Here is a 26,976-nt window from a genome sequence, read left to right on the forward strand (position 1 = left end):
CTAGGGATCTACTTCCTGTTTTCTGGCCACCCTGTGCCTCAGTTCCCTTCTCCAAAAAATAAAAATGACAGGTTTTAATGAAACATGTCAAGAATAGTATTTGGCACATAGTAACTCCTCAAGAAGTACTATCTACAAGCAAAGTGGAGAAAGAGACTCCATTTAACTATGTTGTTTTCGCCTTCCTTTTTTATGCCATACCTTTGGACCTATTCTATAAAAAAGGATCAGTTTCTACCTTTTTCTGCCAACTCCAAACCAAGCTGAGGTAGGTGTTATCCAAGGACAGAACTGCTATCAAGGAGGTAGAAAATACACTGGAGTCAGGGAGATCAAAAAGTCACAAGCCAGTCAGCACAACCCTCTTGAACTCTCTATTTCCCCTGATGAATAGGGAGCCCTTATCTCAGACGTGAGGGGAAAGGCGGCAGAGCTCTGCAGAGCTGTCAACTGATGAAGTGGTGAGAAATTAGCAGATCCTGGTAATTTGCACACTAATTCTCTCGCATGCCACCTGGGGGCTTCCTGCTGGCAGAGGCACTGAAGAGGGGAGAGTGGGGCGGGTCCAGCCAGCAACCAGCCATGCTGCTATTCTTCCCTTGCTAAGCAATACAAGCAGCCCAGCTTGTCCTCAGTCACTGTTCAGTGAGCAGTTGGCAGGCTTCCCTCAGAGCGCGGGCAGGCCTGAGCAGAAGGAAGACAATGAGAGGAATTTTAAAAGCCTTCCACCTTTTTGCACTTTCTTCCCTGGCTCCCTCAGGAGAAGTTGACTCAGCAGGCGCCCCCTCTACCTTTTCTTCAGCCTTGCCACTCCCTCCCTTGAAGGATCAGTCCACAGTGCAGTAATCAAGGTTTTCCCTGAAATACAGAGATGGGCCTGGGGCTGCGTGGAGCCCAGCAACTGCTCTCACTACACTTACCATTATTTTTAAAAGCTTTTTCTGCCTCTTAAAGCTGCACCGCATATCTCTGCAGCATAAATGTGGCTCTGTGTAACACTTTCCCTCATACATTCTCCTCTTCTGGAAGAAGTCACGGGCCTGCAAAGATGCACCAGGGAAAGTAGGAAAGGACCGTCCCGTTAGCTGGCATCATTCCAGCCAGAGACCACGTCCGCACTGAGAGAAAAGCAGAAGTATACGGACAGCTTCCTCTCCGCGGCAATCACACATTTCCCCGGACAGCCTCTGGACTGCCAAATGGATGATGCGGATGGCCCCTCCGCATGCATCCCATAAGCTAAGGCTGATTTTAAGATCATTAGAAAAGGAGAGAATGTTTCACTCTTCTCAGTTTCTCTGGGGTCACAGTGTAATTGTGCAGCAGGAGAAACTGGGCCCCAGAGATGGCGTGACAGTCACTTCTCATTACCTCCCTCTTGGTTCATTACGTCTGTAGACAGCAATTGCCAGCGTATGGGTACTTCCATTATAGGGAAGGTTGTAATGTGCTCTAGACCCTGCATGCTTTCCAAATGGGGAGAAGGCTATTTATTCCAGGCACATACCTATCTTATTTCCACAGGAATGGAAAGTGACATAAGGGATAGATTAGTGGTAATCAATATGGGAGAATCAGGGAGCATGAGTGCTTGCACCAGTGAAATATTTATGTGTGTGCACCCTACTAATTCATAATGCTTCATACAGCAGACAGAATTCTCACAAGTCCACCAGATTTTGCTTTAGCAAGTAGCCTTGCTCAGGTACACTATATAGGCTTCTTTGTATCATATTCTGGATTGCACACACAAATACACACACACACACACACACACACACACACCAAGAAACATTTCTCTTTTGCAGTTATGTACACCAGAAATTATGACACATAGGAATACTATTTCATGTTTCTTTCTTAGGGATGCAAAGGGCCTAGTTACATCATTAGCTAATGAGAAATTAATAAGAGAGAAAATAGAATTGTAGGGAGCTAAAATAAGGATTACCTATTACAGGCATTCCCTTTAAAGATAAAACAAAGCAAAGGACATCTTTGCCAAAAGTAAGAGGAACCTGAAGAGTTGCGTACAGTAAAATGTTTGAGACGATGCCTACCACGCCTCACTCCTGGAAACTCAGAATGACATCAGCCTTTTAAAGGTTCTGGAGATTACTGTCACCAAAACAATCTTACTCAGTGTTACTTTAATTAATCAACAGAGTACTATCTTACGAACTTCCTGTGAAACCTTGGCACCAGCATAGGGAAAGTCCCATGCGACTACACCCCACCTCTTCAGGAGGTTTCAGAATACTCCTCCCTCCTGAGCTTTGGCATGCATTCAAGCCACCAGGGGATCTACTCCTTAGTAGCCATTAGAAGCCAGGTAGAGCTTGGGCACCAGAGTTTTTAACACGTACTTTAATAGAGGACACTCACACAGCACATGGTGAAACACCAACCCACACATTGAGATCTCTGTCTGATTTCACCCGTGGCTGAACCACACAGTTAACAAGTCAGCTTGACAGATCCAGGCTAGAAGTCTACAGGCTTGACTCTAGACATTGGCCAAAATTCATCATTAACTGAAGGGGCTTCTTCTTATGTAAACAAAAGTTGGCTTGTCAATTCATCACACCTAGAGTGGTCCCCTCATCATCATGGCTAGCTTTAAAAGTTCATCTCCTCTGCCCTTGGATTCATCTGCTTATTTGATTCACCAATTCAGCTTAATCTAGTTATTCATTCAGCCATCATTTAGGAAGCATTTTTGATGTGTCTGGTATTGGAGGAAATGCTAGAAGTATGAATGAATAAGAGTCAAGAGAGTTCTCCTCCTCACAGGCTTACAGGCTAGCAAGGCGGAAAGCAGCAGCACACCATTGATGCAGTGAATAATTAAATACTGAATTACAGTTGAAAGGGGGATAAGTACCTCAGAGGAAATAGTGCAGGCTAGGGGAGTTCAGAGTGTGGGTGGGCAGAGAACAGAAAGCGCATCTCAATTTTAAAGGGGTCAAAGGGACCATGGCATGAAAAGTGACAGCTGAATATTGTCTTGTAACAAAAAAGGAGGGTGGTCCCTTAAGTATGCCAAGTGTGAGTCCAGGCATATAAAGAAAGCCACTGTAAGGAGCTACCTACTAAGATACCAGAAAGGAGGCAAAGGAGGCATGTAGGAGTAAGAGTAGACAGGATCCAGAGAGAAAGCCACCATACAGGCAGCAAGAATCACTGTCAGGGCTTTGATGTTGAACATTTTGAGGATAGAAGTGATATTATCTAGTACTGTTTTGCAGTGACCTGGGTATATTCTGAGTTTATTAACCACAGACTGGGTATCAGACACTGGACATGGCACCACATCTGCAAAGATGAACGGAACAGATTCCTTTTGCTCAAAATGTTCAAAGTCCCTGAGCCTCTCTGGACCTACTCACCATAGATCAATATGTGGCTACCTCAAGATGATAGTTCTTGATCCCTGTATGCTCAAACCTCTGCTCAGTGTTTGCTATGGGACCTTACCATCCACATACTCTAGGCAACTAAAGGAGGAAGACCTGGAGACAGAGCAGGCATGCTTAGGTGCTTCGCTCTTCCCTGAGCAGAATGTGTGGCCCCTGGTAAGACATCAGCCTTCTCTCTTCTTGGCTTCTCCATCTGTTTACACAATTTCCCACAGAAGTATGTTTTTAGGTCTGAGAAGATAGCCAGCCCCGGGAGCTGCAGGGTGTAATGGAAAACTGACAATTTAAATTTTCCCTCAAATTATCATACTCTGAAATAAATAGAGTTTGAGTAGATTCTCCATGTATTCAATCTGGCAGCCTTTGCCTCCGCTGAAGACAAGTCTACAAGTTGGCAGACCAGAAGCGAGGAGAAAAACTATCTTAGTTCCTGGAGATAAAACCTGCTAGTTATCAACAACTGCGATTCTGAGAGAGAGGGTCTTCTGGGGAAAAGCCATTCGCAACAACAGTCTCGGTTTACAGCCTAAACTGCTTTGCCTCCTGCTCAGTTCTTTCTGCTAAGGAAGTGTGTAAGAAGTTGCATTTAACTTCAGCCTCAAACACGAGTCCAAATAATCAGGTGTGACTTGCAAGCTTCACCTGCCAATAAGCTACAGATGCAAAAGAGGTCAGACCTTCATTCAAAAGAAACAGAAAAGAAAATGAGAGATTTCGAGCATCACTATTTAATGGAGCATCCCTTCAGCATGTATCCACAGCCTTTATGAAGAGTGATCCCATTTGTGTCAACCGCTTATGATGTAATCCTGCCGAAGTGGGGTGGGGGGTGGGGGGTGGGGGGGGTACTGGATTAATTCAGGGATTTGGCAGGCAAATGGGGAAGAGAGAAATGCAATATAATGTTAGTTCAGCCTAGGGTCTATACTGGAGCTGGGGTACTCCAGATGTTTTTCTTTTGTCTTCATTAATGGTTCCTCTAAATACCATGTCTTGGTATCAGCCAAGGCAGCAAGATTTATAATATACTAATTAATAGCAAGATGCCTAACTAAGCAATTCTGTGTCTGGCTATGTAATTATATTTTTAGAGTTTTCTCTTTCTTTTTTTTTTTCTTTTACTTTTCTTATGCCAGATTTCTTTTTTTTTTCTTTTTCTTTTTTTTTCTTTTTCTTTTTTTTTTTTGACTAGTGAACAAGGGAGTACTCGTAGCATATAAAAATCTCATGTGGATTAAACATGATTAATTTTACTTAAGCAGTAAGAAAAAGTTAAGGCTCTCATCCTTACCCAGGGTTATACTGTCTACATCAATCATTTACTCAAGGCAAGTTGTACAAGGAGTAAACCCTGTAGTACATGGACGATACACCAGGATATAGGCAGATGAAGCTAGCCTCTTTGTACCATTATTGACTAACTTTCACTTCATTTATGTTTGAATTTCTTACAACGCTAGAGACCAAACGTAGGAGCTCCACATGTAAAACAAAGCTTATATATACCACTGAGCTAAACCCATATACCCAACTTAGTTCTCTAAGTAAAATGAAATTGTTTCTTCAGAGAGTCTTCAACTTCAGGTTATGTATAAAGTATGCTGTTCTCCCTGTCCTTGCTAATCCTCTGACCTAGACTGATCTAAATACTTTCTCAGCTGCTTCCTTGGATAGAGAGAACTCACAGAATTCTGTTTATTGACATGCAGACACATCTACATTACAACCAGTTACTGGAATGCCAACACTTGCTTAGCCCCTGTGCTGAGGGAAGTCCTATGTTTCTCTCACTCCACATCCATTTCACGTCCCCCCTGTAGCCACTCCAGGCTTTTGAAGTGCAGTACAATTGTCTTCAGCTAAACTATGACCTTGCTCATAAATAACAGACAAAGCAGAGGTCTTACCCTTTTTCTTCACAAGTGAATGGCTCCATTAGGGTACCTGGTTCTCCATTCCTATCTCCTACGTCAGAGAAGCATTGCCTACTCCAGGGCCCAACATTCCAACTCCTCTAGAGCATCAGCTACCATTTCCCCAGGGGTCTTCTAGAATCTCCTTACACAACCACTTCCCCTCAGATTGGGATAGCTTTAAGACGCTACTCTATGCACTCTGGCCCCTACCTTTTAATCTATCCATTTTCTCAACTTTTCACTCATCACCAGTCACACCATGAAAAACACAACTCTTGAATCACTTTAGCTTCTTTCTCAGGATGTAGATTGCCTTGTAAAAATAATTATCTGCTCCCATGACAGTTCTCTCTGGTCCAGCAGTTGCTAATCATTATCCCAGGTCCCCTGAGAATTTTATTAAAATAATAATGGACTTTCTTTCTGGATACAATGACTTAACACACACGCACACACACACACACACACACACACACACCTACTTCAACCATTTGTCCCATTGGTCAGGTTGGCCCGATCTACTATCCCTTTCCCTTTCCAGGCACACTGCAGAATTGTACTTCCTTGATGATTTGAGATAAGTAACCGCTGTGGCCAATGAAATGTGGGTGGAAGTGACGTGTCACATGTGGAAGCATTAAGAGAGCCTGCAAGCAGTTTGCCATGCTTTCTGGTTTCACTCTGTCTGTCACGGAAACTGCTCCGTCAGCACGGGTCCTGGAGTGCTAGAGATACAGCGCGCACCGGCCTGAGACAGCCATGAACAGTGAGTGGCAAATCCAGGTGATCAAAGGGGCAGAGCTGGGGAGATTCTGTTACTTCACAATACCCTTGCTTGTCCTATTCAATAGGAAAGCACTAGCAAAGTTGGGTAATGCAATTTAGGGAAAAAAAAAACCGCTCCCACGAGAGAGCTAACGGGCTCCCTTTCTAAGGCTCGGTTCTGTTCCTCTCACCTCACGCCTCTACACTTTCTGTTCCCTTAATGTAGGAGGTTTGCAGGTGCTTCTTTCGGCTATTTTTTCTACAGCTCTCACTTCCTTAGAGAGACCCTGCTTGGCTTCATTACTAGCACTGTTCTAGCCCTAAATGCTACCCACCGCATTTCCCACCCCTTTCTTCCAAAAATGCATCACAAGCAGCGCTTGTATTTACTGTCTGTCACTCTACTTCTGAATTCACCATAATGATTCACAGATAGCAAATGGCACACTGCAACCCATAGTTTGGCGGCACATCAAGAACAAACCACTGAACCTTGGTAGTCACCCTGTGGCCATTCAGAGGTCAACCTGACATTTTGGGTTCTTTTCCGAGAATTGTGGCTAATGGAATAACAATCTTTGTCCCCAACCCAGTTAACCAGAGGGTTTTGTAATTCATTGACGTTCAGATTTTGGTTTGTTTGTGTATTTATTTTTATAGAATCAAATAGTCTTGATAGCTAGAGTAAGAATGAGTCGTGAAGTCTCAAGAGCTCTGAGTACTTTGGTTCTGCATGTCAACTTGTGTCAGAGTTTATACTTGTTCAACATTTTCAGTAACATAAAATTAGAGAACATTTGTTTAACTCAGCAGATGAAGATTTACTTCCCTGTTTTAATGTAGTTTAAGTAATAATATGGGACTCAACATTTTGCAAGCTGAGCATACAGACATGTGTGCACACGTGTATGACTATGGCTAATTGTATTGACTAGAGACGAAGACTATTCTAACTTCAAAAACCAAAATTTTAGAGTCATTTCTCCCATATACAGAAATAACCTGTTCATTTTTTAAAAGAAGCTACATATGCATGTGGTATACTTATACACGTGTGGGCAAGACATTCACCCATAAAATCTCTTTTAAAAATTATCTTTTTAATTTAGAAGCAAATAGCTTAAAATGAGTGTACAAGTTTCCTGTTTTTATTGTGATTGTAAATAAATGAGGTTTTTAGATTTATTTGTTCATTTACTTTGATTTAGATGTCTGTGGAAGACCAAACCACAGCATGTAGTATGGCTGAAAAGAACATTGGATCTCCTGGAAATGGATACAAATGGCTTTGAGCCCTGTGTGGGTGCTGGAAATCCAACTTCAGTCCTCTGTAGGAATAGCAAGTGCTTTAACTGCTGGACCATCTCCCCTAACCCATTATTAAAATCTTTTCACAAACCTGAAGAAATTCAGGTGTTTAGCACTCCCGTGCTATCTTATGAGACTGAAAAAATATTCACCAGAAATGTGTATCTCTGCAGAGACTCAATACTGTGAGGAGAAAGCATTGAAAGTTTCTGGATCCATAGTTAGAATAGGCTAACTTCCAGGGATGGTTATGACTCAGTGGTAGAGCATTTGCCCAGCAATGTAATACCCTGGGTTCAAGTCCTAGGTCCACAATGAATAAAATGGAATAAGATCAAGCAAAGTGTTCATGAAAACAGTGAAACAAAATATCTAAAAATTGCTATAAACAAGTCCCTTGCTTTAGAGATGAGAGATGAGAACCTCCCTAGCTTTGGCTTTGATGGACAGGTGGGGGGGTTGGGGTGGGGTTGTTGTTGTTGTTGTTGTTGTTGCTGCTGTTTTCCTTAGATTTCTGAGGTATCAGTGTACATTACTAACATCTGACTTTTTGGATTATGCATGTGTAATTTTTTTTTCTTCCAGTCAGTGTTTTATGTCACCCAGGTTGGCCTTGAACTTACTATGAAGTCAAGGCTGATCTTTGTGTGTGTGTGTGTGTGTGTGTGTTCTCTCTTTTTTAATTCGATATATTCTTTATTTATATTTCAAATGATATCTTCTCTCCTGGATCCCCCTCCCAAAAAATCCCATAAGTCCTCTTCCCTTCCCCGTTGCCAAATCACCCCCTTCCTGTTTCTTTGTCCTGGTATTCCTCCACACTGCTGCACTGTGCCTTTCCAGGATCAGGGGCCACTCCTTCCTTCTTCTTGGGCACCATTTGATTGATCCTGTCCCCTCTAACTCTTGAGACTCGGGATTATAAGCATTGCACTCTCTTCAGGTCAAGCTCTAGCTAGTTTCTCTTTTAAACTACAAAGCATCTTCTGCAATCCTAGCTCTTGTTGTGTGTAAGTGGTAAATAAGAAGTAAGTTTTTCTGTTTATTTGATGTAAAACTCCATATAGACAACATTAAAATAGCACAAATGTTTCAGGTTGATGCTAAATGTTTCTGCCTCCGTTTGTTTCCTCTCGATTTGAAAAGGAGATGGTTTTGAACCACCTGGTAGGTGCTGGAAATTGAACCTGGGTCCTCTGGAAGATTAGCCAATGCTCTTAGCAACTGAGCCATGTTTCCAGAGAAGGTAAAAGGTTTTTTAAAAGCTGTTTTACACGCTGTGATTGGTGACACATGCCTGTCATCTCAGCATTGAAGAGGCAGAAGCAGGAGGATCAGGAGTTCAAGGACACCCTTGGCTACACAGTAAGTATGAGGCCACATGAAACCCTGTCTCCAAATAGCAAAAATAACAAGTTATTTTGCATAAAAGTCATTTCTCAGCTCACCAATACAGCATAGACAAAAGAAATTCTTTTCTGTTCTACCAAGGAATGTCTGCCAATATGTAACTTCAACAGTATTGTTGCTATAGTAATGCAAAGGAGATAAACACTGAATTGTGCTGTGAAATAGGGCAGTATTAAGGCCTTCGTTTAATAATTCTGTCTCTATGTATTTTTTTTACTGTGTGTCGTCTAAAATGGGGTTGCAAATAATGATGTCCTTTAACTCTAAAAGCAATATATGTAAATGAAAATATCATAGCCAGAACTCTAGGCTAGAAAGTCAATAGATGCTAAGAATATGGCTTTATATGAAAGCAGTAAATATAAATAACAATGGGTTCAAGTGGTGCCAATTACTTTCCTTTGTTTAATACAAAATTCCACTGTACAAAAGCCAGCTGAATTTTCTACAGGAGATTCACAGATGCTTTGACTTACTAGAGTGTGTGCTTTCTCAGGTTCTTACACGCCTTTCCTTTCCTTTGCCAAAGAGTTTATTCTGAAATACTGCTCTCTGACAGCATTTAGGTGATGCGAACCTCGGTGTTTATTAGAAGAGAATTGTAGGCTGAGTCTCTTTAAAGTGTTTGGCTCTGCTCTGGCGTGTTTGGCATTAGAGTTAGAATCTTGCATTGCTAACAAGGCATGTGGTAAATGTGAAGGTGACTATTAAACTCTTGGTGCCTTTGATCTTGCCAATTATGTTTTATAAGACAGGAAAAGGTTCTATCAGTCAACTTAAAGATTATAGTTTTATGGAGACACTATTTTAGAAGATTGATACTGCCTGTAGTTCTAAAAATAAAAGACTCTTGTTTTGAAAAATATAACTCTGACATGTCCATTGATGTTTTAAAGCTTCACTTGGCGTTGATAATATTATCAATCAACTAAAGAAGGAGTAAGAATGATACTGTAGCTGGACCTTAACTGTCCCCAGAGGGCTTATCTGTTGAGTTTTTGTCCAGAGATGGCCATGTTGGTGGAAACCTTAGAAACCCCATAACTCATGTAAGTGAAAAGAAAGTCTTCAAAGCACTAGGGGCAAATGCTTGAAGGGGACTGGTTCCCTTGGTCCTGTCCTCTTTCCTTTTAGCTTTCTGACCATGAGGTGACCACATGGTCAGTAAGCCTTTGATTGAAGCTGACAATATTGTGAACCTTAATAAGCCTTTTCTCTCCAGTATGTGTTACAGTAGGAGAAAGCTAGCTGACAATGGAGAAAGAAAAGAAGGAAGCTGAGGTAGGTAGGGAATTGCAGAAAGAAAATTTGTAGCATATGTTGTGTTACATCTCTATTATTTCCTCCCTTGTAGTAAATGTTTTATGATGTGATGTCAAGAAGCCTTGTGTGTGTGTGTGTGTGTGTGTGTGTGTGTGTTGTGTCCATGTGTGAGCATGCACATGTGTGTGCATGTGTGAAGATATGTTCTCCCATTAGTATATGGTAGAGAACAGAGATTGACACCAAGATGTCTGCTCCTGGTGTCTACCCTTTTATTTGTTTGTTTGTTTATTTGTTTGTTTACTTATTAGAAACAAGGTCTCTCACAGATCTTGGAACTCACTGTTTCCAAGACTAACAGATCAACAAGCTCCTAGACTTTACCTGCCTCTGTCTCTAAGAATTACAGAGCACTCATGATTCTCACAGTTACATAGTAAGCACTCTGCCCACTAAGCCATCTTGCCCTCACCAAGCTTTCTGTTCTTACGTTTTATCACAACTATAGTCAATCCTACATCTCAGTTAGTATCTCACTTAAGCCCGATTTTCATATTCAGTTTGAAGAAATGGATGAGTTTAAGTAATGACATTGGGTACAGGCAAATGCTTGAAGGGGACTGGTTCCCTTGGTCCTGTCCTCTTTCCTTTTAGCTTTCTAGGGTTTCTAAGGTTTCCACCAACATGGCCATCATCACAAGGGTTTCAGGCCAGCTCCAACATTTACCCTTTTATTTTTTTTATTTTTTTAGATTTATTTATTGTTGTATGTAAGTACACTATAGCTCTCTTCAGACACACCAGAAGAGGGCATCAGATCCCATTACAGATGGCCGTGAGCAACCATGTGGTTGCTGGGATTTGAACTCAGAACCTCTGGAAGAGCAGTCAGTGTTCTTACCTGCTGAGCCATCTCTGCAGCCCTAGCATTTACTCTTGATCTTAGTCAAGTTTGAATGCTTTTGATTGTTTTTCCATCTATAAAATTAAAAGATGTCTCACACATTATTCTAAATGTTACATGAATCCTACATTGATATTATCTTCAGAAATCACAGCAAATTATCTCAGTTCTAAAATCTAATAATGCCGAGTTCTAATTTGACTTCTTTGCATTATTTGGCTCTACCACTTCAAAACTCTTTAAAGTGTTTTCTTTTTATTTTTATGTCCTATCCTTTTCTGTTATTAGCTTCTTTCTAGCTGTTAACTACAATTACTTTCTCATAGATTCTACTCTCCCAGATGATTTTATCTTATCTTTTTATTTTTATGTGTATAAGTGTTTTATCTACATGTATGTCTATGTAGTACACCTATGTCAAGTGCCCAGAAATTCGCATCCCTGAATCTTGCATAAAAGACAGGTGTGATCTGCCATGTGAGTACTGGAAACTAAACCCAGGCCCTCTGCAGGAACAGCCAGTGCTCTTAACAGTTAAGCCATTTCTCCAGCCCACCATAGCATTAATTAGTAGAATTACGTGATTTTCAATCTCAAAACCGTCTTGTTAATTTTAATCTACTCTCCTTCCTTGCAATTGACTTCAGTCATCATATCAATATTGAAAGTTGGTATATGTCTCATTTCCAAACATTTTCCCCAAACTTCTAGCATTCATCTTATGCTACCCTGATGGAAAACTTCACTGCAGTGTTCTGCTATCCAAACCTTTGCCCACAATAATCTAAGACAAAGCTCTAGAACATCCCAGACTCCTTCTAGGTCATTCTGCTCACACACACCATCAGTTGACAATGATCTTATGATCCAGTACCTATTCTTTTTATTTGTGCCAGAGCTTTAGTTAAAAGCTTCATATGTATTTCAATGGAATACCTTCTGTGCTATTAGAAAAGCATACGGAAGAAAAAGGAAGAGGAAGGAGAGGGAAGGGAGAGGATAACAAACAAGAGGTAGATAAAGAAGAGAAGGATGGAGAAAGAGAAGAAGAGGAGGGAGAGGAAGAGGAGGAAGCAGGGGAGGGAAAAAGGAGGAAAAAAGAGGTGGATGAAGAAGAGGAGGAATAAGAAGAAAAAGAAGAGGAGGAAGAAGAAGAGGAAGAGGAAGAAAAGAAACAAGAAGGTATCCAACAATGTTTGTTAATCCACAATTTGGAAATCTTCATGACATCCTTACACTGAGTAGTCAATTAGCTATAATTTAAGTATCCCTCTGGAAATAATCTTTGAGAATACCCCAGATCCTCCCATTAGGAGCTACTTACTGTTAATTTATTCCCTTTGGTCATATTTAATATAAGAATAGAGACCACATGTAAAATAAGAAATTGCTTTGTAGCTATGGGGGTCAAGGATATTCTAATACTGTAGTTTAAACTTTTTTTTGCATCAGATATTTACTTAATTGTTTGTTTTTAAAGTAGATAATTGTAAACATATTTTGTTTTTTTAGTTTTTTTTATTCAATACATTTTTATTTACATTTCAAATGATTTCCCCTTTTCTGGTCCCCCACTCCCCGAAAGTCCCATAAGCCCCCTTCCCTCCCCCTGTTCTCCCACCCACCCCTTCCCACTTCCCTGTTCTGGCTTTGCCCTATACTGCTACACTGAGTCTTTCCAGAACAAGGGGCCACTCCTCCTGTTCTTCTTGTACCTCATTTGATGTGTGGATTATGTTTTGGGTATTCCAATTTTCTAGGTTAATATCCATTTATTAGTGAGTGCATACCGTGATTGATCTTTTGAGACTGGGTTACCTCACTTAGTATGATGTTCTCCAGCTCCATCCATTTGCCTAAGAATTTCATGAATTCATTGTTTCTAATGGCTGAATAGTACTCCATTGTGTATACATACCACACTTTTTGCATTCATTCTTCTGTTGAGGGATAACTGGGTTCTTTTCAGCTTCTGGCTATTATAAATAGGGCTGCTATGAACATAGTGGAGCATGTATCCTTATTACATGCTGGGGAATCCTCTGGGTATATGCCCAGGAGTTGTATAGCAGGATCTTTCAGAAGTGACGTGCCCAGTTTTCTGAGGAACTGCCAGACTGATTTCCAGAGTGGTTGTACCAATTTGCAACCCCACTAGCAGTGGAGGAGTGTTCCTCTGTCTCCACATCCTTGTCAACACCTGCTCTCTCCTGAATTTTTAATCTTAGCCATTCTTACTGTTGTAAGGTGAAATCTCAGGGTTGTTTTGATTTGCATTTCCCTAATGACTAATGAAGTTGAGCATTTTTAAATATGTTTCTCAGCCATCTGAAGTTCTTCAGGTGAGAATTCTTTGTTTAACTCTGTACCCCATTTTTTAATAGGGTTATTTGGTTTTCTGGGGTCTAACTTCTTGAGTTCTTTGTATATATTGTATATTAGCCCTCTATCTGATGTAGGGTTGGTGAAGATCTTTTCCCAATTTGTTGGTTGCCGATTTGTCCTTTTGATGGTGTCCTTTGCCTTACAGAAACTTTGTAATTTTATGAGGTCCCATTTGTCAATTCTTGATCTTAGAGCATACGCTATTGGTGATCTGTTCAGAAACTTTCCCCCTGTACCGATGTCCTCAAGGGTCTTCCCCAGTTTCTTTTCTATTAGCTTCAGAGAGTCTGGCTTTATGTGTAGGTCCTTGAACCATTTGAAGTTGAGCTTAGTACAAGGAGACAAGGATGGATAAATTCACATTTTTCTGCATGCTGACCTCCAAATGAACCAGCACCATTTGTTGAAAAGGCTATCTTTTTTCCATTGGATATAAACATATTTTAATTGAAATAGAATTGCATCACTTTCCCTCCCTTTCCTTCTGTCAATCCCTCCAGGTCGTCTCCCTCCAACCCTTGCCAAGCCTCCCTATTCTTAATCTGATAGCCTCTCTTTCCTTAAAAATAAGTTATATATACATGTGTGCATATATGTATTTATATGAATATATATGTATATATATTCAGAAATATATTAGAACAAGCTGCTGAGACCATTTTTGCTGTATGTATATGGTTTCAGAGCTGATCAATCTGTTCTAGACAACCAATAAAGGTCTCATCCCTTGAAGAGGCCAAATCTCTCAGCAGTCCTTAGGTGCCTGTCATTATTTGTAGTATCTTTTCCAGCACAGGTCTCCTATACATTTCAAAAGGCAAATGTGTCTTGGGTATTCCAAGCTTCTGGGCTAATATCCACTTATCAGTGAGTGCATTCCATGTGTGTTGTTTTGTAATTGGGTTACCTCACTCAGGATGATATTTTCCAGTTCCCTCTATTTGTCTAAGAATTTCATGAATTCGTTGTTTTTAATGACTGAATAGCACTCCATTGTGTATATATACCACATTTTCTGTATCAATTCCTCTGTTGAGGGACATCTGGGTTCTTTCCAGCTTCTGGCTATTATAAATAGGGCTGCCATGAACATCATGGAGCATGTGTCCTTATTACATGTTGGAGAATCCTCTGGGTATGTGCCCGGGAGTGGTATAGCAGGTCCTCTGGTAGTATTGTGCCAAGTTTTCTTGAGGAACCACCAAACTGATTTCCAGAGTGGTTGTACCAGCTTGCAATCCCACCAGCAGTGGAGGAATGTTCCTCTTCCTCAACAACCTCTCCAGCACCTGCTGTCTCCTGAGTTTTTATCTTAGCCATTCTGACTGCTGTCACATGGGAGGCTCCGCTAGTGCATGAGAAATACAGAGGGGGCCACTCTCAGCCAGCCATTGAACTGAGCACAGGGTCCCCAATGGAGGAGCTAGAGAAAGAACGCAAGGAGCTGAAGGGGTTTGCAGCGCCACAGAAGGGGCATCAATATGAGTCACCCAGTACTCCCAGAGCTCCCAGGGACAAAACCATCAACCAAAGAATACACATGGAGTTACCCATGGCCCCAGACACATCAGCAGCAGAGGATGATTTTGTTAGACACCATATGGGGAGAGGCCCTTGGTCCTGGAAAGACTCGATGCCGTAGTGTAGAGGAATACCAGAACAGGGGAAAGGATTGAGTGGGGAAGGAGAGATGGCTTATGGGATTTTCAGGGGAGGGGGGAATCAGGAAAGGGGACAACATTTGAAATGTAAACAAAGGATATATCTAATTTTTAAAAAAGAGGGAAAAAAAGCAAATGACCCAGAGAAATAAAAAGGAACAGGATTCCAAGAAGTTAGTGCTTAGTGCTGATCACACTAGATGTGATCTCAGAGAAAGGATTCTGTGTTCCTCATTAACCAAATATCTGCAGTGTACTGTGCTTTGAAACAGTACTCACTCAGGCACTCCAGGCAAGATTCCTTGACTCTAAAAGGAACCAGGGTATAAGAAAGTAGGCATATGACAAAAAACAAATTACTGTGTCAATTTCTCCAGCCAGTTAACTACAAGTGACGCTGGGAACCGTGTGGGAGGACAGGAGGGAAACTCCTCCAATAAACTAGTAAGCATTGATATTTGAGGAAGATGACAAAGCCAGTGCTCCCAGCAAGTTACATTTGTAAGTGGCAGAAACAGGATTTGACCCAAGATGCCAAAGTCGAAAGGCCTTCCACTACATCAAGTTGCCTCATGAAGTCAAATTTTCTTCTCTGTAAACCTATTGGATGCCATATTAGAACTTGAAAGCCCTTTCCTGCAACCATTCTGAATGATGGTGGGATTCTGAATGGTGATGAATAATATTAACATTTTTTTCCTCTTTAGTTCCTTGTAATATGTTGATGAAAGGTAGGGAGAGTGTAAGGTGATCTATGTTTATGGCATTTTGAATGTCAGCAAGGCCCGTCCTAAACAGCATAAATCATAGATTTCATCTACCATTTGAAGTTCCAAGGAAAAGGAATTTTGTGGCCCTTGTAATTTAAGATATAAAGACATCACATGAAGAGCTTTAAGGCATGGTACAGGGAGGACTTGGGAAAAGCAAAGCCTTCACATGCTTTAAAAAGTGAAAGTAAGCAGCACATTTAGTTCACAAAAAATCCTTATAATCAAGGACAAGTGAGTATTGTCAAGATTAATAAGAAACATTGAGGAATTAGAAAAATGCATTGAAGGACTAGAGAAAGTAATGCGAGTTTATAACCTAGAGAGAACAGTCTACAGTTAGACTCCAAACATTGTGCATATTGCAATCAACCAACAATTTGATCAGAAACAAAGATGGATGAGGTGTGCCATCACAAGAAATACAGGGTTTGGATCACTGTGGCTCATGTTACAGCCTTCTGTATGGACATTAAATGTAAGGGGATATTACGCATTATAGGTTACGCATTGTAAGAGGGCAAACCTTTAAAATAAATTACTTGGTTGGAAGATGTAAATTACTGAGATATGTTTGAGGTTTTGCATGTGTGTATAACTGTCAAAGCATTTTCCGAAAGGCAGAATACATACTGATGGTAAGATTGTGCAGAACTTTTAAGTTTCTTTTTCTTTATGATGGGTTTGTAAATTTTCTAGCAAGAAGATGGAATTCTCTTTTATTTATCTAAATGCATATGTTAACTAAAGCATTGAAATATATAGTAATAAATCTTCATTGAAAACATACTATTCAGTATTTCAATGCTAAACTATCCTTTCAACTAATCAAAAATCTGACATAAAAACCAAAGATTCTTCATAATATGAATTTGTTCATAGATGTCAAGTCAATGGCCACCTCTGTCCTATGAACCCAGATAAATTTGTTTTCCAATAGTTATTATAATCATCTTTCCTAGGTTATATCTGGAGACCTAGTTAACATATATGGGTAAACTTAAACTGAAAAAAGCAAGATTGAGATAAATATTTATTCTATAAATCCATTTTGAGAAATATAAATCCAATTTGTTTGCAAAGAATATTTGCTCTGACATGTATTTTTAGTGCTTTTTTTAAAAAGCCAAATACAGCACAGCGAACCAACAATTGTGCAATAATACTGAGAGAAAGATGGCAGCACAGGACAAGGTTGTTTTGAAATCTTCAAGCATTTCTTTGAAATAGGAAGGACCTTTAAAACTCAAAAAAAAAAAAACCATCAACAACTGTACCTTAGCATACTGCTGTATTAATAGAATGACTTTAAATCATGCTGAAATGAGACCTTACAAAATTAATTTACTACCACAAAAGACATCACAATATCTACCTCATATTGATTATTTGATATTCATTACCTTCTTTAATCCTCACAGGTATCTTGCAAAAAATATGAATATCACCTTTAGAGATAAGGCAAGGTAGACTCAAGAGGTTTAAATAATTTGAAAAAAAAAAGTCACATAGAAAATCTCAGCACTCAGGAGGCAATGGTAGGAAGATCTCTGTGAGTCCAAAGGAGCAAGTTCTAGGACAGCCAAGGTTACCTAGAAACTGTCTTGGAAAAACAAAAAAGAAAAAAATGTCACATAGAAAAATAAAACCAGAATTTGATCATGTCACTCTGACTCTAGTTCTTTATTCTGGTACCTGTTCAGTATGTACACTCAAGTCCTGCTTTGGAGACTAGAGACTATGATATGCTGCATTTGTCTTTTCATGTGTCTTGCTGTCTTAGTCACTGTTCTATTGGTATAAAAGACACCACGACCAAGGAAACGCATATAAAGGAAAATATTTAATTGGAGGCTTGCCTTCAGGTTCAGAGGAGTATAGTCCCTTATCATAATGGTGGGGACATAAAGGCATGCAGGCAAGCACAGTGTTGGAAAAGGAGCTGAGAAGTTTTCATCCTGACCTTCAGTTAGTAAACAGGAAAAGATATCCTCAACCTGGCGTGGGCTTTTGAAATCTCAAAGCACATCCACAGGTGCACACTTCTTCCAACAAGACCACGCCTTCAATCCTTCTAATCTTTTCAAACACTTCCACTCCCTGGGGACTAAGCATTCAACTATGTGAGCCTAATAGAACCACTGTTATTCAAACCACCACACTCACCTTTGGAGCACCTTAGAAAATATATTGTCACATACATAATGATGCATTCTAAAGTTATTCAAAGTTATAATTCTAAAAGAAGGCTTTAGTTATTTAAAAAAGCATCCCAATATAAGGATTCACATATTTCCAATAGTTATGAATATGGAAATAACACCATACCCATTCCTAACTCAATGCACAAACACAGTCACACCACAGTAAATTTCAAAGGACAACTCTAAGTCTCCATACATAATTTTAATTCTTTACCCTTGTATTTCTAATTATTCCCATCATGTCCATTTTAATCAATAACAAGTTGTTTGTATCTTGCTAATGCACTCAAAACTAAATATTCTCTTGTAAGCTTTATGTATCCATAGCAACTGTCCTCAGTCACTGTTGAAGAACCTCTGCGTTACTGTGAAGTGATGAGTGGTGGGGAGCTGATGTCCCTGCCTGATGTGACCTGAAAAAGCACCTCCTCAGTGCCTCCCACACTTGGCAGTCTCTGGGTTTTGTCCTTGCTCTTTGGATTCAGTCCCACAGCCACTTCAGTTATCAAACTGCATATCACATGGCACAGCTCAGACAGGTTCTGAGTAAGAGTCCTCATGGAACCTGAATCAACCGTCCCTTGATGCACAGACCTACACACCAGGCAAGCCTTTGACCTAGCCAGACACTGATATATTCTTCATCACACATGAGAATTTTGTTGACATCTTACTTGGTTTAAATTACCCCTAGTCAATCTCTGTGTTTTTTTTTTATAACCATTAAAATAAGAAGTAAAATGGTCCTTCTGTGTTGTTATGAATAGAATCAGTAGGATAGACTGAGTGAATCCTGAATTTTCCTTAAAGTTTTGAAAGCTGAAAGTCCAAGACCAAGATGACAACATAACTGGATTTCGTAAGAGCCTTTTCAAAGTTTTATAGATTGCTGTGTTCTCACATGGCAACAAACAAAAAGAAATACATACCTCCTCTTACAAGACATTGTTCCCTTTTGAGAAAGTTCCATCCTGAAGGCTTAATTACATTTTTAAAGGTCCTAACTTCAAGCATTATTACATAGATGGTCAGAGTTATAATATGCAAATTATAGGTAGACACAAACATTCAATATATGGGTATATAATATGCCATGTGTAAAGATGTGTGTGTGTGTGTGTGTGTGTGTGTGAATGTCATAGAAAAGCAAACTCAAAGGAAATAGTTGCATTTGAATGGCAATCAAAGCCAAAGCATGAAGCCATGAAGGCCTAATTTGGAAAATTCCAAAGGGAACCATTTATCTAGACTCCACTGTGCCTGATTGATACCCACTGGTGTTCCCTTGCCCAGTAACTCTTGTGGTGGTTATCCTTTAAGACTGTGAATGACACAATGATATTTATCTGCTGAAAGACTGGGATGTTTCACTGACTTTATCTATGGTTTGCTTTCTACTTCCTTGTGAAGCAAAAATAAGAGTTTTATGCATAAAGAATGAATCATCCAAGATAGTCAGGTGTGCTTTGAGGTCAACAAGAAACAATGCCAGGAGATAATACCTAAGCTGCCATTTTGGTGTTGAAAAATAGTCATCATCATTAGCCTTGCTACTCAGAAAACATTGCAACTCTTCTGAAGACATTTAGCGGCAGGAGATTGTTAAACCCAAACTGATACTGGAGAATGAACAGTTTCAAGATAGCTTGTAAACTTTGAACTCCAAGCAGTCGCAATGTAGATTGAAAGTAATAACTCAATTCCTCATGGGCTCAAGCCAAGAGAGAAAACCCATGGAAAGCAAGGGTACGGAAGAAAGTAACAGCAGCCGTGGATGGGCTCAACACTCAAGCTCTTCCCACTGAGGAAATGGAAGTAGAAAAAACAGACAATAACAACAAGATGTAAACACATAAGCAACAGAAAAATTAGTCTTCAAACTAATCTGCAAGCTGGTCAGAAAATACAAAGAGAATCAGTTCATAGTGATTAAAGGAACATCGGTAAATCAAATTTCATTTAAAAAATAAAGACAAATAAAATCATTACTATATGTAAAGGTGCACACTGACTTCAACACTGTAATAGTGGGTGACTAGAATATCCCATTTTCACCAATACATAGATCTTCAAAAAACATTAGAGTTAAATGTCATTATAAATCTAATAGACTTAACAGATTAGGTAGGTAGGTAGATAGATAGATAGATAGATAGATAGATAGATAGATAGATAGATTATCTGTTAAAATGTATGCACTTTTAAGATTAGAAAGATCCAGCCTGGCAGTGGTGGCATACGCCTTTAATCCCAGCACTTGGGAGGCAGATGCAGGTGGATTTCTGAGTCCGAGGCCAACCTGGTCTAGAGTTAGTTCCAGGACAGCCAGGGCTACACAGAGAAACCCTGTCTTGAAAAACAAACAAACAAACAAGCAAACAAACAAAAAGGCCCACTTGTTCAACTTCTAAGTCATGTGACGCTTTGAAGATTAGAAAGATCCCAAATAAAAAATTTAATAATGCCTCACAATATTCTAGAAAAATAAGAAAAAGCCCAACCCAAAATCAGGAGATGAAAAGAAAGATCAGGGCTTAAATCAATGAAATGAAAATGCAAAGAACAAGGAAAAGAGTCAGTAACTCAAATAGCAACGTCTGTGAAGTGACAGAGTAAATGGCAAACCCGCAGGGAAATTTGCTAACACAGAGAGAAGACCCAAATTAGTGAAATAAGGCATGAAAAGGAAAACATTTCAAAAGATGCCAATGAACCTTAGATTTCTAGGGAATCATTTGAAAACCTATATTCTAATTTATTGGAAAATCTAAAAGAAATGGATAAATTTCTAGACATGTATGACCTACCAAAATTAAATCAAGAAGAAATGAAAAAATAGATCTAAAATATACAATAATATTGAGTGATTTAGATGGATTCGACAAGACTCAAAAAAATATAACTGATGCCTACCTCTCATAAAATGCAAAATAGAAAACTAATTCATTTTATGAATATAGTACTACACTGATAACAAAATAAGCAAACAGAAAGAGAGAGAGAGAGAGAGAGAGAGAGAGAGAGAGAGAGAGAGAGAAACAGACAGCACAAAAAAGAGACTAGTAATCCTTTCTCCCTAATAAAAATGAACACACAAATTCTTTGTTTTTAAATACTGGCATGGGGCTGGAGTGATGGTTCGGTGATTAAGGAATGTCTCTTAGACTGGCTGCACTTTCAGAGGACCTAGGTTTGTGTCCCACCACCCACATGGTAGCTCACAACTATTTGGAACACCAGTCTTAGGGGAATCTAACACCTTTTTCAGGCCTCCACAGGCACAGCCAAGGTGCACAGGCATAACACAGGCAAAACACCATATACATAAAATAGATTAAATTTTTAAATGCTAACACCAAAGCCCGGTGGTTCATGCCTTTAATCTCAAGATTTTGAAGGCAGAGCATGCGGATTTCTGAGTTTAAGACCATCAGGCTAGCAAGAGATAAATGCAAGAGAGACCCTTTCTCATAAATACCTACAGACATACAGACAGAAAGACGGACAGACAGGCAGGCGGGCAAGCAGGCATACAGATGTACATACATATATACATATATGCAAGCAATCCCAATTCAACAATACAGCAGTGAGCTCATTTCTTGTAATCAAGTTGGCTACTTTCCATGGGTACAAAGATCGATCAATTTCAAGACTATAAATGAAATGCTTCAAATGAGCAGACTCAAAATCAGAAATTGTTGCAATCCTATCAATAGATGCAGTAAAAGCCTATGACAAGGTCTGGCATTTCTTCATGATGAAAGTCCTGAGACCAGGAATAGGAGGGATATACCTCAATGTAGTAAGGCTGTATATGCAAAACTTATACCAAACACTATACTTAATGAGTAGAAACTAAAAGCATTCCCACAACAATCAGGAACAAGAATGTCTATATTCTTCAATTTTTTTTTTAATTTCCTGAATGAAGTCTTAGCTAAAGAAATAAGAATTAAAACTAAAATAAAAGTGAAACAAGTTGGAAAGGATATCTCTAAGTTACCTTTACTTGCACATGGCATGGTTCCATATTTAAAGGATTCTAATGATTACACCAGAAAAAAAATTACATCTTATAACAACAACTATGTATATATATATATATATATATATATATATGTGTGTGTGTGTGTGTGTGTGTGTGTGTGTGTGTTGAGACAGGAGTCAGGGAATTAATGCTACTCACAACACCTTCAAAATAAAAGAAATTAAAATATCTTGAAATAAACCCAACCAATGAAGTAAATGGAATCTGAAAAAATGAAGAAAGAAACTGAAAAGTCCATTAGAAGGTAGAAAAACAACTCATGCTTATAGGTTGCCAGAATTAATATTGTGAAAAAAGATTAGCAGAATTAATAATGTGAAAAAACATCTATATTAGTGAAATTATTCCTCTGAATATTTGATAAATTTTCATCAAAATACCAATGATATTCTCCACAGAACTACAAAACAAACAAAAAAAACCTAAAAGTCATACAAAAACACAAAAGACTCAGAACGTAAAGTGAATAGATGACAGATAGATAGATAGATAGATAGATAGATAGATGATAGATAGATAGATAGATAGATAGATAGATAGATAGATAGATAGATAGAAAAACTAACCAGCACAACATGAAACTCTGAACTTCTAAAAGAAAACAGAGAAAATATTCCAACTTAGGCACAAGCAAGGGTTATCTACAAATGACACCAGTAGTTCAGGACAGCTTACAAAATAGGAGAGAAAAATTTGCCAACTATACATCTACCAGAGGACTAATAATCAGAATTTTAAAAGAATTTAAGTGAGAAAAGTCAGACTCATAAAGACAAATATTGCACATTTTCTCTCTTCTGTGACTCCAAAAATATTCACACACACACACATACACACACACACACACACACACACACACACGCACACACGCACATAAGTGCATACATATTTACCTGAAGAAGTCCTAATATCAGTATCTACTTCAAATATTAGACAGTAAAATATTATTTTAAAAATACTTATTTCTGAAGTAAAATATAATTAAAGTATACCAGCTACTTCTTCATTTATATTTTAATTTTGTCTGTCTAAAAGCTCTGGTTTATAAGTTATCACATTGTAAGAAAACATGGAGAACGTCTAACCCTTAGTCTCAAAACAATTCTAAAGGGCTGGTGGACAATTGTACTTAAGGCCTCCTCAGGAGTACAGGCAGTACTTTTCCAGTGAGCTATATCCCCAAGCCCTCTTGCAGTGAATACTTTTTTGTCCTGTGATAAATTGTTAGTTGGTAACTCCCACTTGTGCATAGATAAAATGGGGGGGGGGGACAACAACAGAGGCTTAAGAGATGGCTCAGTGTTTAAGAGTGCTTACTGCTCTGCTGAGGACCAGGGTTCAGTTCCTAGCACCCACATTAGGGGCTCACAACTGACTATAATTCCTGTTCTGAGGAACCTAATACCCTCTTACCCCCTAAAGGAACCTACATGCAAGTAACACACATGCACTCAGGCAGATACATATGTACACATCAACAAAACACTTCAGCTAGATTCATCCCTAAACACTACCATTCCATCAACTCACACAATGAGTTAAAAAAAAAAAGAAACTTCCATTTAAAGCCAAATACACATACTACACTTCAAAACAATGTGCTGAACTCAGATATTTTGTTGTGATCAAAACTCACAAGTAAAAAAAAATGTAAACTCCCTTTAATTTGATAAATTATAGGGGGAATCTTTGTCATTACTCACATAACTAATAACCAAAATATTTTCTTTCCAGGATCTGGATTACATTGCAAAGGAGACTGTCTTGTCAGACATCCTCCAGAGAGGAAGGCATGTTGACACACTGGAAAATGCAGTCAGTGCATTAGGAAAACTCAGAGAAAATTTTAAAACCTAATGAACATTTCCCATAAGAAAGCATCGAAGGCCAGCAAAGCAAGCAGCCACATGTGACAAAATTATCCCTAAAACCAGAAATACATACACACACACACATACACACACACACACACATGCACACACACACACACACACACCATACATACACACACACACATACGCACACACAAGCACACCATACACACACACACACACACATACACACACCACACACACACACACATGCATACACATAACACATATAGGACACACACAGCACACACATACACCTTCAATGTTTTCACCAGCACTTCACATTAGCAAATAGATATAATCTAGAGAAAACCAGATCTGCTACTTGATTTCTTGTAAATGCAGCATAAAACAATCTACCTATCTCCTAAAATTGGAGCATCTTAGGGACTCTAAGACTTTAAGAGATCCAAAAACACCATCACATAAACAACCAGCAGAGTATCTAAATGTTAATCCCATCACATTACAGTCTAGATCAATTAGACATGCATGGTGACAGAAATGACATGCAATATTTTCCTACTCAGTCATCCAAGATAAATGGGCTCATATATGTATGGTTTTATTTAAAAGGTATTTAAAGGCAGATAACCTTAAATTGGGTGGGAGCATGCCCTATCAAACAACTGAACAAGCCTATGGCTTATTTTTAGCTGGGTAGAGGGTTCATCAGCATTCCTCAGCACACTGTGAAGCCCCAATGCAAGGTTTTGACACCTTCTCTGTCAACCATACTCAAGCTCCAGAGAGCAAAGTCACTCTTTGACATCATTTCTTAGAGGGTTTTCTAACCAGTTCTTCGGGGCCAAGAGTTTTAGACCAAGGGCTGAGAGCAACAACTGCCATTGACAAGAGCCAAGGGTCCCAGTAGCACCAACCTGCATGGAAACGCAGAGGGTGTGCCTCCTGTGGGTCCAAAGGTCCTGATAAGCTGGGGTCATTATAGGAACCACAGGTAATGATCTACACACCCAACGCATGTACAGGGACTGTAGTGTTAGTGGGTGCAGACTGCTATGATTTATTCGTACCTAATGCCATCATTCACTGCTGCCTATCAATAAGGAAAATGAAAATGAAAGACTGGAAACTAGTATTTGCAGAGCTTCTAACCTATCTATTATGTCTATCCAGGTAGACCAAAGGACTCCTCAGGAGACTGACTGCGGGCGGGCACACCTGCAATGTCACTATCCCTGAAGTTCTCTAAGAACATCCACCCCCATTAGCTGTAACAAAATGTGTTCAAATGATTAATAGGTCACAGAAAATTGAAGTGAATCATCTGTAAACCACAGAAACCAAGCAAAGTATAATTCACAAGAGTGGTGAGATGGTTCAGTGGGTAAAGCTATGTGCACCACACCTGAAGGCCTGAGTTTGGGGCATATGACCCACATGGTAGGAGTAAAGTTGCTCCTGCAAACAAATTGTCTTCCATAAGTGCACCATTGCACAGGTGTACACACACACATACACACACACACACACACACACATACACACACACAAATACAAAATTAAAAACACAAAAAAGGATTGCATTCCATGATAATAAGGAATCACATTGAAGAATACAAGTGTGAGACAGGAATATTGGGTTTGAAGAGATTTTGAAGTAACTTGAAATGTCAAATCATTGACCCATAGCATTAATATCTTATGCAAACATTCTGTATTCATGCTGCATTGCTTACCTTCCAACTATTAAAAAAATAACAGATTTTAGTGGATTTGGAGGAAAAACAGCCCTTATAGGAATCCTGAAGGAAAAAAATGCATTTACATGGACAATATCGGGAGTTAGTCATCACCAGATGTTTTTAATTACAACGTCGTCTATACTTTCTGTCCATGCTTAAGTCAAGGTTCCTACTGGGTTAACTCTGTCTCCACAATTATACAGGATTGCTTGTAGATGTCAAAGAGTTATGATGACCCTACCTTCTACTTAACATGCTTTAATGAAACACCACATCTTTATTCTTCTCCATGGGAAAGGAACACGGGCCTGACTCTCCTTGTTTTCCATAGCATGTGTGTAACTCTTTCTAGATATATCCCATGTGCCTTCTTTCATAAATGTCTGAGCAACTTTGTAATTGTAATAAACAACTCCCACAGTGCCCACATTTCATATAAAGATATAGAATGTATTACAAGGTATTTAAGTTGACAAAAACAAAAAGTTAACAAATCTCAAAATAGTGAAAGCTTTAGCCAAGTTACACAATCACTGAGAGAAAAAACAGACTATTACACCAAAAAAGCTAACTTCACCACAAATTTGTCAAGACTTTTTATGCACATGTGATTAATTAATTAAACATGAATTAATATTCATATTAATTAAGAAAACACCTGGATGAAATCACAGACAGATTTCCTTAGTGGCTCTTTTCCTAAAAGTAAATTCTTATCTGATACTTTTACAACTCAACTCCCTTACCTAAGGTGCAGGCATCACAGCAGGAGAGGGAATTGGGGAAATGTAAGAGCCAGAAAAATAGGAAGTTTGCAGTGAGACCATCTCTCAGCCACAAAACTCCCAGGGACTGAACCATAAATCAAAGGGCACACATGGTTCCAGCCAAAAATGAAGCAGAGGAAGGCCTTGTTGGGTATCAGTGGGAGGAATGGTCCTTGATCAGGTAAAGGCTCAACAGAGGCCCCAACAAAGGGAAAGTGAGGGGGGGGGAGGAAGTGTGTTGGGCAGAGAGGCATATATGTGGAGACAGGGGGAAGGAAGTAGGAGGGAAAGGAGTTGGAGGTCTCAGGGAAGGGGGGATGTTGGGAAAGGTTTTACCATTGGCAATGTAAATGAAGACGATATTCGGAAAAAAAAATTTAAAAAGTCAATAAATAAATAAATAAATAAATAAATAAATAAATAAATGTCGGAGAAGCTGCCCCATGAGGTCTCACCAATATGGCTCCCTAGACAGGACCTGAACAGGGAAAACAGTGTGAGACATGCTAACATGGAAAGGAGAATGCTTATAAGGCACCAGCCCTAGACAAAGAACGACAGGCAACAAGAGATGCTG

The 26,976-nt window shown here is 39.3% G+C and overlaps 1 long non-coding RNA gene across 1 annotated transcript in view; it reads left to right on the top strand.

Moving 5' to 3' along the window:
* The first annotated feature begins 6,020 nt into the window (after window positions 1-6,020).
* Window positions 6,021-26,976, top strand: part of LOC127682670 (uncharacterized) — a 69,978-nt gene continuing 49,022 nt past the window's right edge. The window contains exon 1 of the long non-coding RNA XR_007977414.1: window positions 6,021-6,101. This is a non-coding gene — a long non-coding RNA (uncharacterized LOC127682670). The remainder of the gene's footprint in view (window positions 6,102-26,976) is intronic.

This window comes from Apodemus sylvaticus, chromosome 4 (genome assembly GCF_947179515.1).
Source record: "Apodemus sylvaticus chromosome 4, mApoSyl1.1, whole genome shotgun sequence".
In the NCBI taxonomy this organism is placed as follows: Eukaryota; Metazoa; Chordata; class Mammalia; order Rodentia; family Muridae; genus Apodemus; species Apodemus sylvaticus.